An 11,318-nucleotide genomic window follows, 5' to 3' on the forward strand; every position below is an offset into this window, starting at 1 on the left:
CTTCACACGACCCCCCACTCCCACTGTTGTGCAATATTTTGTCACTGACAGCTGCCCTCAACCATCCCAATGACCGAAAGTCCTGTCAAGACTTCCCAGTACAGCCCTCTGTCAGTTATCTATTGTTGTGTAACAAATGACTACAAACTTAGCAGCTTAAAACAATGATCGTTTGTTATCTCACAGTTTCTGTGGGTCAGGAGTCTGAGCACAGTTCAGCTAGGAGCTGTACTTCTGTTACCGAACCTGAAGTGAGTTCACTCACCCATTGTGCAGCAAGCCAATCTCTGACACCGGGGGTGGTGGAAGAAAGTAGGAATTTTATTTTTGCACAGCACTGAGCAAGGAGAGAGGGCAGCTAACGCTGAAATCCCAAAATCCCCAAAAAGCTAAAAGGAAGGGTTTTTATTTGGGGTTTTAGGTAGGGGAGGGGGAGCATATGGCCTTGCTGGTCAGAGCTTTCCCACCAGCCTGTCTTTGGCCTTGAGACACTTGCAGAGAGGAGGCAGCCCATGACCTTGCTGATCAGCAGCTTTCCCACCAGCCTCTATCTCTTTGCGGGAGGAGATAGTCCAGGTGCTTGTCCTTGACGGTGTCTGTCTCCATGGAGGATAGTGGATTTTGGAGCCAGGAAGCCAGAGAGTAAGCAGGGAATGCGTGTTTTGGTTTTAACCCTATATATGCTGGGTTTAATGTGGGGAAACTGATAGCAGGGTTGGTATCAACTCCCCCCTATTTTATGTCCATCCTTCAATCTTGAGGGATTTGGGGCGGCGACGAATCTAGCTACTTCCTGCTGAAATGGGGTGTAAGTCGTTTCATCTCATTGAACCAGTCTTTTAATAAAGCAGTAATGCTGGTGGGCTCCTGAAGTTAGGCCTGTATCATGTACGTAAGTAACCAGGTATTTAATAAGAAGTTTTTCTAGAGAAACAAAAAGAGAAAAACAAGGTTAATGATTGGAGCAAATTATAAACCAGTTTCTGAGCCCAGGGGGTAGCCAATCAAGATCTTAGAAGTCAGGGTTGAAGCATCTTTTGCAGTTTGAAATGTCTTTGATGGTGTCATCCGGCACTCAGGTAGCTTTTTGAGTGGCTTACACAGCAGTAGACATGAATCTCTCTTAAGTTTATATTAGGTCTTCCAGCTTCAGTTTGTAAGGCTTTAAGAAAAAGGGCAGATTTAGTTTTCAATGACTCCAAATGAAAATAATGGGGAAAAACCCTGAAAATGTTAGTTTGGGGTTTTTTAGCCAGATATTTCAGGAGACAAAGAATTCAAGATCCAGTCCAGTTAACAGAAGTAAAACAAAAATTTCAAAGACAATTGAAAAAACTAAAATCTAATATCTATAAACATGTATTATAGTTTCTATTGAAACATAATCTTCCTCCCTAAAATCACCCTGAATTTCACTAGACATAGACAAATTAAGACTAACTGGTTTGCACAGTGTTTAGTTTTAATAAATTTGGCATAATTATTTACATAAGTACAGCAAGAATAGTAATTGATCATATAGGCTCTTTTTAATCTGCTTTGCTGGAACCTTATAAGGAATCTCAGGTTGAACTGTAAAGGTCTCTCAAGGAAAGCCAAGCAAAGCACCTGTTATCAGATTCTGCCTGCAGTAACTACAGATTTGGGTGAATCCCTCTCTTCGTGAGGTTCCCCAAAATATTGAGGTTCCTTGTACCTGCCAGAGGGAGTGACATTCTTTGCTCAACCTTACCAGGTTACAGAACCCATAAACACAGTACCAGGCCAATATTTCCAAGTGGCTTTATTCCAGAATGTCAACCTTCATTCCTCAAAAGCTGTTTTATTATATCCAAGCCCATATGTTTTTTCAAACATGATGTTCCAGTCAAAGCCTTGGTAATATAACCAGTGTTTCCAATTGTGTCCTGTTAAAAGAAGAACAGATTCTTATTGGACTTACGCAAACAACTATATTGCCACAAGAATAAGAATACTTACACTTCAGGGGTTTTTATGTTTTGGAGGGCTCAGAAAGGGAGGAAAAGACAAATGTTTCAATTTTGTTTATAAATTGCTGTAAGTCATAGTTCTTCAAGAGAATAGAGAAAAAGGTTTTCTTAACTCTGAAAAAAGCAAAACATCAAAAATCAGCAATATCTCAACCAAAAATTCTGAAAATTATAATCATCCCTATCAGTTTGTTCTGTCCTGCGTAATTGGTTCTTGATCTTAATCTTCTGTCAGCAGTTTGTGAGGTCATCAGTTTCTCTGTTGGAGTTCTGTAATTTTTACCCAGTTTAGTTTTACAATCTGAACGTTTATTAGAAACCTGTATTCTAGAGTGTCAGAGTCCTTTCCATGAATTTCTCTGAAGATGAAACATATTTGCAAAAACATTAAGGTAAAATAGCCACTGTTCATAAATAACAAAACATTAAAAAATGGTAACTGACAAAGGCATTTGACCATGTCTGTGATACACAACATTTTGAGATAATAACCAGGATTATAGCTGACAATCAGAACAGATCAGATAATTTTTTAAATGTTTATATCAATAACACTCATTTACATAATACCATTTAAGAAAGTTTATCATTATTTATTTGACAACGCTTCTCGTGTAATTTAATATACAAAATAAGCCTTATTAGTTTAACATTCTTTTCTTATAGGAAGAGAGTAAATTTCTCCAAGAAGTCCCAGGGGCCCTCTGAAAATCCCCAGAGAAACCTTCCCTCCTCTTCCAGGTCAAAAGAAAGCTTTTATTCAAGACTTGAATATTTGTGTGTGGGGGGAAGCTTGTCAAAAATCTTAAAAGCTTTAAAACATTTGTTCAGATAGGAAACAAAGTTCACTGTAAAACCGTGTTCAGGTATCTATTCAAAGTGACAACAGAAACAGTCAAGGGGAAACAGAGTTAAAATAGTCAACAAAAGACTTTTTATAATCTTTTTATTAAGAGCAGATTAAAAATTTAGGAAAATTATCCTTTTAAGAAAGAGGAAACTAAGTTTTAATTTTGTACCAGTTTACTTTTGACATATAAGTTTATTTACTTAATTGGATTTACTTTAATCCTGGTCAACTTGACCATACATAAATCTCTTTAGGGTTTTACTTTTACAAACCTTTGGTTACTTTTTTTACATTAAGAATTTGTCCCAGCACTTTAGGACAAATTTATCTTTCTCAACTCAAGATAAAAAATATTTCCATTCTTTATATCTTTTTACTGAAAACATATATTTTGCTTTCCTTGTATACAGATCTTTTAGAAATATATGTTTTCTCATAGAAAATTTCTCAGCATATATAAAACTCATTTATCAATAAACCTAAGCACTTTTTAGTCTCTTTGATATAAGAAACCAAAGGCAGATAAATATATGCTTAGTAGTTAACCTTTTATATTTTATCTTATGTGGAAATGACCTAGATACCCAATAAACTGTTATTATTTAATTTCATTTAGTAGAGCTATAAAATTTTTTATATATAAAAAAAAGATTTTGGAAGCTGTTTTTAAGTATGCAGACTATAAAACATAATTATTGTACTTAAAACTCTTACCAGTTTTAATAATTACTCTTAAAAACTTCATGTGACATTACAGCAGTTAACTATTGTCCTCAGTTGTTTTAAGTACATATATCATAATATAATTATTATACATATAATTATACATATAATTATTGTTTAAAAAGTTTTCCCAAAAACTTTTATTTTTTTGACATTTATTTAGTTTACCTGTTCTTAACAATTATATTTAGATCATCTACAAAAACTCCATGAGACATTAAACAAAATTAGCTATTATACTCAGTTATGACTTTTGCTGATAAATTTTATAACAGAGATGACATGAGCTCATTTGACCAGTAAACCCAGGCTGTATGTCTGCATCATAGCCAATGCTGATAACTTTGAGGACGTGTTCATTTTAAATGAAACCAGCAAACTTAAACAGGCTTTCATTCATCAAAGATAATTTTATATCATGTTAAATAACTTTGTCTCTTAGAAGTTTTTGCATATTCATTAAAGACTGCACACCATTATGAGAGATTTTGAATCCTCTTCTGAAACAGGTTTTCAGAATGGCCATTACAATTCCAAATTATCTCAGAAGTTTACTTATTTTTACTTGTTCAATTTTAGGTCATAAATTTTGGGGGAGTTGAAGTGAAGCTCAGCTTGCTGGGAAGCTCAGCAAGAGAGTAGACAAAAGCAGCAGATTTGGGTTGGCTGCTGGCATGTTTAATTATTTAATTATTTTCTCTTAAAGAGGCAGTAAAGTATTTCTAATTTTATTTAGAAGCCTCAAAAGATTAAAACAGGCTCCCCGTTGTTGCAGCTGGCTTTTCCAATTGCATACATTAGTTTGGGTGAACTGAAATTGGCCTGTTTAAGTATATCAATTTTTACAAAACTTTATCTTAGTTTTACTAACCCTTATACTTTTAATTATAACTTACATTAGAATTCTATTAACAAGTTTTGGTATTACAATATTGTTCAGCGGAAAGCATTCCCAGTTAGACACAACATTTATTCCCAAAGAAAACATCCAGGCAAAGTTGACATAACCTCTTCATATAATATTAGCTTAAATACTTTAATCTTTATAGTCTTATTAATCTTAGTAGCCTAACTGTTGCCCCAAACGCTTGTTGGTCAGGTTTCTCACTCTGATTTTTGCCTCCTGACCTTTTACGTTTTTCAAACTGGGGTAAATAGAACAGGTTTGTCTGATGTCCTTTAACGTTAGGGAGCCAATGGGGGGTCCCTTTAGCCCATCCAACCTTAGGCAGTGTTTTACTACAAGGTTTGTTTTAACTTCATTTATATTTGTTCCATTTATCCCATTGGGATGAGTCCTGTGACTCTTCCCTTTCTGATTTCTCTGAGTTAACTTAACATTTTTATTAGCATCTGTAAGACTACGAGAAGCTAAGACCCAAGTTTGATTAAGTTCTTAAGACTAGTCATTATAGTTTCTTCTTAATTTGGTCTTTTCACAGGTACCAATAAAACAGTTGTTTATCATAAGAGCTCTTTAAAAAGTTTCCCAACTTGAGGATCCATCGTTTGGCCATTTTTTTCTCTCCGGAGTTTAAAGAATATTGTGGTCACGTGGTGTTACAAAAAAAAATCATCCCTCTTTAGACATTGGCTTATAGCTATAGGTCGACCATCAGCCCAAGTTTTTACCAAGGGGCTCTTAGGTGGAATAAATGCAGCATCTCCCATGTTAACACTTTTAAAAGGACAGACAAACAGACAAACAACAACAAATACCAAACAAGCGCGCATTCTCAAAAAGCCCTCGGCCACAAACGGAAGCCAAAACAAAGACCAAAACCAAAAATCAAAGTGCTTCCAGTCCCAGCTTAGTCCGTGTCCTACACTTGTTTGGTGCCCAACAAATGAAGATCCGCCATGCAGGTCTTCCCAAATGAGCAAGGACAAGGGACCTCGGTTGTGCACACCCGGGGGACTTAACCAAAATTTGGCTGGGGCGTTGCAGCAACTTCAAAACAAATGAGCCCAGAGGGCTGCCAAGGTACCCATTATTTCCAGCTGGTCCTGTTGGAAAAGGTTAACACAAAGACAAAAACAAAAACTACCAGCTACTTACAAGAGACGTCTTCCCAAGTCCTAAACCTATTTTCTTCCACCACCAAAGCAAAAGCGCTGTGGGCCAACGACCTCTGGCTAGCAGCCAGTCACTTGGGGCTGTCCCTGAGACAAGGGGCTCAGGCAGCTGCAGGACAGCTTCCAAGAGAGGCCTTTAGTCAGAGGCCGGTGTGCCACAGGCGAGATGTCCACCTGGGACATTGTCCCATCTGGGTTGCCAAATTGTTACCGAACCTGAAGTGAGTTTGCTCACCCGTTGCGCAGCAAGCCAATCTCTGACACCGGGTGTGATGGAAGAAAGTAGGAGAGTTTTATTTTTGCACAGCACTGAGCAAGGAGAGAGGGCAGCTAACGCTGAAATCCCAAACTCCCCAAAAAGCTAAAAGGAAGGGTTTTTATTTGGGGTTTTAGGTAGGGGAGGGGGAGCATATGGCCTTGCTGGTCGGAGCTTTCCCACCAGCCTGTCTTTGGCCTTGAGACACTTGCAGAGAGGAGGCAGACCGTGACCTTGCTGGTCAGCAGCTTTCCCACCAGCCTCTATCTCTTTGCGGGAGGAGATAGTCCAGGTGCTTGTCCTTGACGGTGTCTGTCTCCATGGAGGATAGTGGATTTTGGAGCCAGGAAGCCAGAGAGTAAGCAGGGAATGCGTGTTTTGGTTTTAACCCTATATATGCTGGGTTTAATGTGGGGAAACTGATAGCAGGGTTGGTATCACTTCAGGGTCTCATAAAACCTGCATCAAGGTGTTGGCCAAGGCTGTGGTCTTATCTGAGCCTCAAGTGGGTAAGGATTTACTTCCAAGCTCACGTAGTCGTTGACAGAGTTAAGTTCCTTGTGGCTGTAGGACTAAGAGCCTCATTTTTGTGCTTGCTGCTGGAAGCCCTTGCAGGCTGCTAGCTAAAGGCTCTCCTCAATTCCTAAGACACTGCCTGGCTTCCTTGCTGTGTGGGGTTCCCCATCATGGCTGCTTGCTCCTTCAAAGCCAGGAAGGGAGAGGGACAATAGCATGATGGGCACTACAATCTTAGATTACATAACCACACACTCCCATCTCTCTTCCTGTGTTCTCCTGGTTAGAGGCAAGTCACAGATCCCACCCACACTCAAGGGGAGGGGATCACACAAGATGTCAACACCAGGAGGTGGGGATCCTGGGGACCACCTATCCACCACAGATGCCTATCTCTGCTCATGCTGCTCCTTCTGTCTGGAAGGCTCTCTTTCTGTATTTCAAGGTCCAAATTGCTCCCTCCCTCTCAATGTTTCCTGAGCCTTGGGGCTGGGTTCTGGGGGTACCAAAATGACTAAGACAGTCCAGCCCATCGAGTTTTCCTTCCAAGAAGTTCTCCTTCATCACCCATAATTCTCGGCTCACATGTTTAATATGATACTTGTTCCATTGTTACATGTAATATCATAACCACACGTTATTTGTGCAAACACTTCTGTCTTGATGGGTTCAGATTTCTTTTAGGCCTCCACAAGGTCAGGGCTGAGTCTGGGTCAGGGTTGGGGCGTGGTTTCAGGCCAGGCGTGAGAATAGAGCTCTAAGGACATGCCAGAAAAGGGCTGGGCTTTTTTTAGGTTGATGAATGAGAACCAGTCAACGTTTTCAGAAATAGCCTAGATCTTTTCAGAAACAGTTGTGAGTCTAAAGCTATTGAGACTCCGGGTTCTCTCCATGAAATAAGGTGACTGCTAACTGCACTGGGGGCTGGAGGTGACGGCTGACAGCAGGGTTTATTTTTCATTCTCAGCAAAATCTCTCTACTTATCTAGGGGAATTGCAGGCTATTTAGGGGTCCCTCAATCCCATTCCTCTTTTTGGCTCAGATAAAGGAGTACACGATTCCAGCTGGACCAGGCCTTCCTAGGTGAGGCTGTTTCTGGGCTTGCTGGTCACCCCTTAAGACGTTATTCTGTTTTCAGAATTCCAGAAATTCCGTTTTCTCTGTGGCATGAGAATGAGGAGAGTGTGGGCAGAGCAGTGATCTGCTGGGGCAGACAGCAGAACTGAATAGGTGTTAAGGGGAGACCGGGCCAGGCCCTGAGCTCTGTGTGTGCTTGTATGTGTCCATTATATTGATGAGGAAATTGACTCCAGGGAGGAGAAGCGTTCTGGGGGAGGCCACATAGTGAATCAGGGCTGAGTGTCCCCACAGCCCCTGCCCTCACTCCTGCTCTGTGATGTCATGGTCCTTACACCCTCTACGTGTACGTTGCCTTTTTGCACCATCCTGGGGAAGTGAGATGTGGCTGAGAGAAGCGAGGAGCACAGTTACCTTCTGGAAGTTGTAAGGTATCTGTGCTTGGGGGAGGGCTGGGGGCTTCAGGCACCAGGAAGCCACCTGCCAGTTGGGAGGAGGGTTTAGCTTCCCGGCCACCATTCTGTGATGACAGAGGACAGAGCAGGGAATGCTCAGGGAGCCAACAGATGACAGATCTGTTAGAGCCAAGAGGCAGTCACCGAATGGACAGCCCAAGAGATTGTCTGCTCACCTCTGAGGAAGCTGAAACCCAGTGAGGACACAGAAGATCCCCAAGCTACACAGTACACGGAATGGGGCTGGGCTAGAACTTGGGGTTCTTTTCCCGCTTCTGATGGTCTCTGCAGAGGCATAGAGGCCTAGGACACACCCACCAGCCCCTGACTCCCACAGGAAGCCTTTCTCTGCTGGCTGCTGAAGTTCTTAGTAATCGAATGTTCTGATTAATGGAGAGCTATTGCTTAACTATAGATGGGTTTAGAGCCCCCCAAAATCTTACTGCCTTGGAGGATGACTAAACCCTCTCTATGGAGGTGGCCAGACCCCTCAGCATGTGGTAAGACAGCACAGTGACATGTTGGACAGTAACCAGGCCTGTCCTCCTCTCAAGCTATGGGCTGAGGCCTGGAGTATCTGCACTGGACAAAGGGCACACATTCCACCTGGAAGGGTGGGTGTGCTGGCATTCACATAGCCACACAACGCCTGAAGTTGCATAACTGCTTCTCCTTGGAGCCGGAGGGAACCGGCTGGAAGCAGCATAGGTGATTTAGGTGTGTCACAGGATAAGTTGTTGTTTTTTGCTGCCAAAGAGCCATCCGGAAGGGATGAGAAGCAAACCCACCCTCCCAGGAGCCTCGTTCCAAGGTCTGAGTGCTCCTTACTGCCAGGGAGGAGTCAGCAGCCCCTTTGTAATCTGTAGGGGAGGGCTGCCTGGGAAGGGTGGGCTGAGCTGCCTTTCAGACTCCTCTAACAGGCCCTCTGTGGAAACTGGAGGAAACTGAATTGTCTAGAAACAGAGAGGGTGAAGACTTTGCTTTGAGGGTCTTGGTAAGTGTTGGCGACCAGACCCCAGGAAAGTGATGAATTCCTGGGGTCTGAGAAGAGGTTGAGGTGATGGGTTGGCCCCGGGCGGCGAGGCCAGTGGGCATATGTGAAGACCAGAAGTGAACACCCTCAGGGTTAAACTTTTCCTGCATCCACGTGACTTGGAGGTCTCAGGGATTTGGCGATCCAAGGGGCGGAGACCTTGGATGAACTGCAGTGCGTGACGTGGTACCCACCAGCTCCCCTTAACCAGGTGGAACGCCCATCCCACGTGCTGTAAATGATGGCTCACAGTTTCCCCCTTCTGTGGAGAATTGCCTTCCTCCAATGGGAGCCACCTCACTCAGGGGGTTATACCTCCCATCCCCAGGGACTGTTCAGGTCCCAAGACCAACCTCTAGTGGGGTCAAAAAGAGGTCTGGCTTCTTGCCTCACAGTGGGAGTGACTCTGGTGCAATTCCTGCTCCAGAGCTCGCGAGGGGTCAGGCTGAGCTTCCAGTTCCCAAACCATCCTTGCTCAGCTCCTCCCCTGCTCCATGCTCCTTCCCCCGGCCCCCTTCTCCTGAGTCCCTCCCTCCATAAACCCTGGCTCAGGCTCTGCTTCTGGGGAATCTGACCCGACACTGACCAATATAAAACTTCTCTCCCATCTTAGAGGCTGAGTTAGATAACTAGTGAGCATGAATTAAAAAAATATAAAGAACAATGAAATTACCACCACTCAGCATGTCACGGAGTGATTTATGGCTCCAACTGCAGGTGAAGTGACAGAAGGAGCTGATGTCCTTAAAAAGGAGGGTTTCCAGTGTTTGAGAGCAGAGCGGTGCACTGCAGGCTGCAAGAGACCATACCCCATAGCCCTCCCTGGGGGCCGGGTATGGTGCTGTGTTGACTGCATTCCTGGTGGCTACAGTGGCTCTCCTTCAGCCGGAGTGAGCAGCCTGGCAAAAGCCAGGGCAGGCGAATCCTGAGCTGAGATTCCTGCCTCCTATCCCAATGCAGGGACTCTCCTGAAACTGGAAGGATACGTTGAGTCCTGGCTCTCTGGTATATCTCGGCAATGCCATTGGTTCAACCTCTGCCTCTTCTGCACCTCAGAGTCTTCGCTTGTGAAATGAAGGCATTTAAGGGAAGGAGAAAAGGGGAGGGGGAGGGAGAGAAGTAGGACGGTGATGGATCTGCTCAGAAGAACCCAAATCCCTCCAGCTATTTGTTGGCTTGAGTCTTTGACCCATGGGCAGTTTGGGGCATATCTGGTAACCCCTTGCTCATCAACCGGGCGTAGCTGGTTTGGGGCTCAGTGCTGTAATGTTGAGTGTATGGAGGAAGGGCCGATGTGTGGAGGGTGACTGAAGTCAGTGCTGAAGGCTACTCTGGAGCCATCCCTACCATCTCCACCTGAATGTTTGAACTCAGTTATCTCAAGTCCGATTTTGCATTGAATTCTCAGGCATGTCGGCTAAAGTTTCCAAACTGGGACAATTGAAAACATTTTTTTATTGTGATAAAATACAGATAAATAAAATTTATCATCTTAACCATTTGTAAGTGTACAGTTCAGTGGTAGTAAATGCATTCATAATATTGTACAATCATCATCACCATCCGTCTCCATAACTCTTTTTGTCTTGCAAAACTGAAACTCTGTACCCATTAAACAATAATCTTCCCCCATTACCCCTGCCCCCTTTGCCCCTGCAACTACCATTCTACTTTCTGTCTCTATGATTTTGGCTACTCTAAGTGACTCATATAAGTGATATCTATACAGTATTTTTATTTTTTATAACTGGCTTATTGCACTTAACATAATATCCTCAAGGTTCATCCATGTTGTAGCATATGTCAGAATTTCCTTCCTTTTTAAGGCTGAATAATATTCCTTTGTATGGCTATACCACATATTGCTTATCCAGTCATCTACTGATGGACACTTGGGTTGCTCCCACGTTTTAGCAATTATGAATAACCCTGCTATGAACATGGGTGTACAAATATTTCTTCAAGGCCTTGCTGTCAATTCTTTTGGGTATATGCCCAGAAGTGGAATTGCTGAATCCTATGGCAATTTTATTTTTAATTTTTTAAGCAACCTCCATACTGTTTTCCATAGTGGCTGTCCCATTTTACATTCCACCAACAGTGTACAAGGGTTCCAATTTCTCCACATCCTTGCCAGCATTTGCTATTTCTGTTTTTTTGATAGTGGCCATTCTGACTGACCGGTGTGAGGTGGTATCTCATTGTGATTTTGATTTGCATTTCCCTAATGATCAGCGATGTTGAGTATATTTTCATGTGTTTATTGGCCATTTGTATATCTTCTGTGGAAAAATATCTATTCAAATCCTTTGTCCATTTTTGAATTTTTTTTTTTTTGGT

General features: G+C 42.6%; 1 long non-coding RNA gene across 1 annotated transcript; it reads right to left on the bottom strand.

The window, feature by feature from the left end:
- Window positions 1-300: 300 nt before the first annotated feature.
- On the bottom strand, window positions 301-5,995 carry LOC111768369 (uncharacterized). The gene is made up of 3 exons (XR_011427309.1): window positions 5,876-5,995; window positions 1,733-1,907; window positions 301-924 (listed from the first exon to the last, which is right to left on the bottom strand). It is a non-coding gene; the product is annotated as an uncharacterized lncRNA (long non-coding RNA).
- Window positions 5,996-11,318: the final 5,323 nt, after the last annotated feature.

Source organism: Equus caballus, chromosome 16 (genome assembly GCF_041296265.1).
Source record: "Equus caballus isolate H_3958 breed thoroughbred chromosome 16, TB-T2T, whole genome shotgun sequence".
Classification (NCBI taxonomy): domain Eukaryota; kingdom Metazoa; phylum Chordata; class Mammalia; order Perissodactyla; family Equidae; genus Equus; species Equus caballus.